Source organism: Drosophila tropicalis, unplaced genomic scaffold (assembly GCF_018151085.1).
Source record: "Drosophila tropicalis isolate 14030-0801.00 unplaced genomic scaffold, ASM1815108v1 contig_878, whole genome shotgun sequence".
Taxonomy (NCBI): Eukaryota; Metazoa; Arthropoda; class Insecta; order Diptera; family Drosophilidae; genus Drosophila; species Drosophila tropicalis.
In genome coordinates, this window is record NW_027173374.1 from 7,771,769 (window position 1) to 7,777,768 (window position 6,000).

A 6,000-nucleotide genomic window follows, 5' to 3' on the forward strand; every position below is an offset into this window, starting at 1 on the left:
GAAATTCAGTGCGTTGCATTGTTTTGCCGGCAATCACATGGAAATTGGCGATTTGTAAGTTCTGAAAACAATGGGCAGCTGATATAAAGTGTCGCTCACTCAATAGAGTGCCCGTACAGATGAGTTTTGTATTATAGAAGATTTGAACCACAAAACCACCAAGCCTGCCATTTGCAGTAACTTTGCCATGCCAAACTCTGGGTTGTATTTTTGGAGGCTTGTCGGATTTGAATTCGAGTTTGTTTGCTTTAACCAAAATCAATAGAATTGCAAATACGAATACAGTTTCTACTATTCGCCGCATTTGATGTGCTTGCCACTTGAGAGAGTAAAAGATACTGATGAATATTTAGTTAAAAACTTCACTTCATTGTTCCATTTAATTGTATAGAAAATCGATTCGCTAATCTATTAGAGGTTTTTTTTATTGTAGTTCTTAAATCTTCCTAGTTTAGCTATTGACTTGTCGTTCGGAACATGGCATCATTATTTGTGGCAACTTCTAAAGCGAAGTCCTTGATTTTAAATCCATGGCCAAAGGATTTTTTTATTACTAGCATATATTTTTTTTTTTTGGTGCTGAGATCATGCTAGTGGCGTCGTGTAGTCTTCTTAAAGGCCATGGCGGTGTCTATGTGTGCGTCTCAATTTCTTGAATGTGTGCATGGGTGTGCGAAAGAAAATTAACCCCTTTTCCTTTGAGAATTTTCATTGGACTTTTTATGAAATCGCCGCACGTTTTGTTGCCAGTACATTTGCGGTTATGCATACACGCACACTCAGTTACAAATACATACACATTTTATCTATCTATGTGTGTGTGTGTTTGTGTGTGTGCCTCTTGCCAAATTGTCGATTTTATTATTTGTGTTTATATGGTTATTCAGCTGTTCTGCATTTTCAAGTGGCTGCCAAAAATTGGGTGGTTAGCGTGGAATATGTTGAATTTCTGGCCAAAAACATGCGATGCGCGTCTTCAGCCTCATTTCTTATTATAATGTGAAAAATATCCTTTTACAAATTCAAAACGTTGAAATGTGCGATTTCTTTTGTTGCCGATTTTAATGGCATATAGTACACACATACATATGTATGTATGTATGTATGTTAGCTCATATGACCCACGAGTATTGTTGTCGAAAAATCACGTTCGCTGTTTCACGGCGGAAGGGGCTAAAGTATTTTCTATCTATTTACATACGTACAAATGTATGTATGTATGTATCTACATGAAGTTTAGTTTACAAATATGCTTAGTCAGGATATTTATCAAAAAGAATAAAGGGTGTGGTGAAAAGTGAGCAATGCTAAGAATTAACGCTGACTATATAAAGTATAAATATATTCTTCAGCATCCTAACAAGACGTGTCTATGTATGACATCTCAAACTGGGCAGCAATACAACTACAAGCCAGACTTATGTATATTAAGAATCTGGAATTAAATTTTAATCCCATAAAGAATGGTTACTTAATTTGCCATCAAAACTTTTAATTTGAAATTAATTTATAATCTTTCATTAGATTTAGTTGAATCGAGGCCCCATTAAGAGTGCATGAAAGTTTAATCCGAGTTTAAAATGAGTATCTAGTTTCGTATATAAATGTCGTTTAATACCTTTTCTTTTATTTATTTTCTTGAACTCAATTTTTATTAGAGCTGGCAAACTATTGATGACACTATCGAGGTATCGAATCTTGGATTTTTGTTGTACCATCGATAGATTTTTGCACTATCAATGGTTATGTTCCTTTTGAATATTCATGAAGAAGAATTTGAAGCATAAATTTTAGTAAAAAATAAGCTTATATTAGAATTTATAAGAAACTATGTACGTTTATTAGATCTTTGCATATAGTTAAACAAAAAATAAACTTGAAGTGTCAAATCAAACTTATTTTTTGTAGTGTAAACACCTGATCCGAGTTTTGCGACCGATGACAAACTCGATAGGAAACGCTCCATAGTGTAAAACAGTCAAAGATGCTGAGTATAAGAAAAAGTTTATGTTTTGGTTTTGTAAGAAATAGTAGGCCGATAAAAAGACGTGTTTGCCCTATAAACTTACTTGACAATACATAGTGAAACAGAAATCAAATCAAGTGAGATTAAAGAAAATCCTAGAAAAAAATAAAAATAAAAATAAATATGGATATGTATTGCTGGGGAAATAACGCGAGTGATCTCGGAAAAGAAATGAGCTGTGTGATCAAAGATGATATCTTTGATGGAATGACACATGTACCAGATGCACCATGGAAAGGCGATGAAGAATTGCAACAAGTTGCATTTGGATATCGATACTCTTTGTTTCTGACTGCCAAAGGAAAGGTATACGAGTGTGATACTGGCGAACAGTTCCATTATACGCGTAAAAGGTCAAGGATGCCTCCATTTCGGTTAGTTTTAGGACTTCGGGATATTGAGGTCACTGCCATAGCTTGTGGTAGCAGTCATTCAACGGTTCTGACAAAATCAGGCACTGTTATGAGTTGGGGTGCCAATGATTGTGGTCAATTGGGACAGTCTACGAACACTCAAGTTATTCGCGTGCCGAATGTTGTAAAAGTCCCTGACAAAAAACCGCTCTTTGTGCAGATTGCCTGTGGTAATAAACATAGTATGGCTCTTACGAATTTTGGCACGATATATTCATGGGGTTGCAATCGTTATGGCCAATTGGGTACGAGCGAGCCGGAAAGTTTGATTGAATGTAATCATCCGATGCTAATGGATATGATTCATGGCATTCCCATAGCTTTGATTGCATGTGGCGGCGACCATTGCTTCCTGATCTCCAAGTCAGGTGCTGTGTATGGCTGGGGACGCAATAATCGGGGTCAACTGGGACTTGATGATATATCTGATCGTGCTTATCCTACTGAATTGAAAACACTACGTCCACACGGTGTTCGATATGTGGCTTGCGGTGAGGAGTTTTCTGTCTTTCTGACGTATAAAGGTGGCCTATTCACTTGTGGCGCTGGTGACCATGGACAGCTTGGACACGGCTCTTTGTTGAATTATACAACCCCGCTCAGGGTAATAAAGCTAATAGATAGCCCGGTTACACAAATTGCTTGTGCTAAACATTATACTTTGGCTTTTGTACCATCACTCGGTCAGCTTTATGGATTCGGTCAGTTGGGTAAAATTAATTCTTCACCCCGGGAAATCAATGGTCCATGGATATCTTCCAAATTGACAGCTACTTCATCAACCAATGATGCTGTAATTGTACACAAAATATTTTGTGGAGGCCTCAAGTCTGTAGTTACCACCACGTTGCTTGTGAATAATATTCCACCTTTGGATATGCGCCATCCTGTGTAAGTATATATTGAAGTCGCATCCCATTGCCAATCCAATTGAAGTGTTTTTACTATTCACAGAAACCTGGAGTCCCAGATTTTAGCTTTGAGCGAACAGATGGATAATAATAATAGAATTGTAGTAGATGACGAACCAGTTTTTGTGTGGTGTATGCATTGTTCTTGTCTAAACGGTTCCTTTTTACTGCCAGACAATCAACATTTGAATTGCTCTATCGACAATTGTGGCGTAGATATAAAGGCAGCTCAAAAGGCTTTCAAGGATATACGAGATATGGATAGCCAGTTGTACAAGGAGATGGTAGGTTCTGTGAGGCGTTCACAAGTCATTCTGATTAAAACAAATTTTTGTCCTTTTCAGATCTGGATCTCTTTTACCCAACAGCTGATTCCATCACTGAAAGGCACGCCCGCGGATGTGGAAAGCTTACGAGTATATTTGATTCTGCCGCTGTATCATCAATTTGCAAACTCTATACATTATAGCCGACTTCATTCACCCTTCGCCCAAGCCGTTCTCAGATTGGACGAAGATCAGACAAAAATCTTAAAGAGATGGTTTGCCCAAATGCCCTTAGATTATTTGAGGGACTTAGTTGAAAATTTTCTTCTAGCGGCCGCTTTGATAATGAAGTCTTTTATACCTATAGCTGCTCAATTAGGATCGCAGCTGTTACCACATAATTGCGAATTGCATGACATCTTAAAATTGGTCGAGTATTTCTATATTATTAATTTTGAACGAAAAAGCGACCGCCTGAGCCATGAATTTTTTTATTTGAATCAACTTACAAAATATATCGATATAAAGCTTGCATATTATGAATTTATGCTGGCAAATCGAGATGATAATCATATATGTCATTTTGAATTCATATTCGATGCAGCGGCCAAGTGCAAAATGCTTAAAGCTGATCAGTCTTGGCAAATTGATAATTACACTAATAGATGGCATGACCACCAACTTAATTTATACATCAGTCGGGAAGAAATCGTCAAAGACTCGCTATTTCAATTGCAAAATATATCCAATGTTCGGCCCGAGGATCTAAAAAAGCCGCTGATTATCAAATTTATCTCTGAGGATGCTGAGGATGTCGGCGGAGTACGCCAAGAGTTCTTCAACCTATTCCTAAAGGAAATATTTGATCCAGAATTTGGCATGTTTAAGGTATTAGAAGAGTCACGACTGTTATGGTTTGCTGATTCGACTCTTGAGAACAAAAATCAATTCTATTTGCTTGGTTTGGCCTATGGTCTCGCAGTTTTTAACTTAGCCATCGTCAATTTGCCATTACCATTGGCATTATATAGGAAGCTTCTTAGCAAAAAAATGGATTTGAATGATTTAAATGAGTTATCGCCATCAGAAGCCAAGTCGCTGAAAGCTATACTCGACTATACGGGAGACGATTTTAAGGAAACCTTCGATCTAACATTCGAAATTTCTAAAGATGTGTTTGGACACTCAATAACGAAATCTTTAAAACCAAATGGCAGTGAAATTGCAGTCACTTTAGAAAACCGACAAGAGTTTGTAAATCTCTATGTAAATTTTGTCTTAAACCAAAGCGTAGAAATGCAATATAATGCATTTCGAGAGGGTTTCATGAAAGTTTGTCTCGGTTATGCCATATTCATGTTTCAACCCGAAGAGCTAATGGCTGCAATATTGGGATCCGATAACTACGATTGGCAAGTTTTGGAGAGTAATTGCACATACGTCGGAGACTATACACCTGAAGATAAAACGGTAAGTCCTTACTTTATGTCTAAATCTATGATAATATAACGAGCATTATTCTTTAATGATAGATTAATTTGTTTTGGACCGTTTTTCACGATCTGTCAGAAGCAGAGAAAAGAAAGTTTCTACTCTTTTTGACTAGTAGCGACCGCCTTCCTATTCAAGGCATGGAGGCAATAAAGGTAGAAATGAATTTCTATCAAATATATGATTTGCTATATTATTGATTTGCATTACTTACAGATTAAAATCCAACCGACTTACGATGATCGTTATCTACCCGTGGCTCACACATGTTTCAAAGTCTTGGATTTGCCGCGCTATAAAAGTAAAACCGTTCTAAAAGAAAAACTGCTATTGGCCCTACAATATAGTCATGGGTTTGGTCTCATCTGAAGCAAATATTATGGACTCTGTTTTCACCTTTTTCACATGTAATTAAGTTTGTGTATTAATCATAAACTGTTTTCGTTTATTGTCATAAATGGTTTTTGCAGTTTATTTAACTATTGCCAATCTCATCAATGCTTCAAAAGTTTCTTTAAATAACACCAACTAACAATTCAGACTGGTCATAATTTATTTTTTTTTCTTCCATACGCATATGTTGTATTTGCATTTGGAAAATTCATTTTGATTGCTTATTCTGCTTTTTACAAAAAAACAACAACAACATCGACCATGAGAGAATTTCAACAGTAGAATTGCAGAAATGGCAGCGTTGCTTTTATTAGTTTAGTTTTTGAAATTAAACGTATTTGCATGTCAGACTGTCTGTCACTCACATGAATGTTGTCGAAAAAAAGACATTGGAAACGACAAAAAAAAATGTCCAACATAGAAATATTTGTATATCTGTATGCAGTTTTTATTTTGTATCCTTGCAAATGCTATATTCCTTTTTGGTCAAAAGTTTTTCT

The 6,000-nt window shown here is 36.3% G+C and overlaps 2 long non-coding RNA genes across 2 annotated transcripts; both read left to right on the forward strand.

Annotated features, from left to right (window-relative positions):
* Window positions 1-2,364: 2,364 nt before the first annotated feature.
* On the forward strand, window positions 2,365-3,824 carry LOC137585648 (uncharacterized). The gene is made up of 3 exons (XR_011033615.1): window positions 2,365-3,330; window positions 3,394-3,634; window positions 3,695-3,824. It is a non-coding gene; the product is annotated as an uncharacterized lncRNA (long non-coding RNA).
* A 1,221-nt stretch (window positions 3,825-5,045) lies between these two features.
* On the forward strand, window positions 5,046-5,444 carry LOC137584147 (uncharacterized). The gene is made up of 3 exons (XR_011033467.1): window positions 5,046-5,086; window positions 5,149-5,262; window positions 5,324-5,444. It is a non-coding gene; the product is annotated as an uncharacterized lncRNA (long non-coding RNA).
* The last annotated feature ends 556 nt before the right edge of the window (window positions 5,445-6,000 follow it).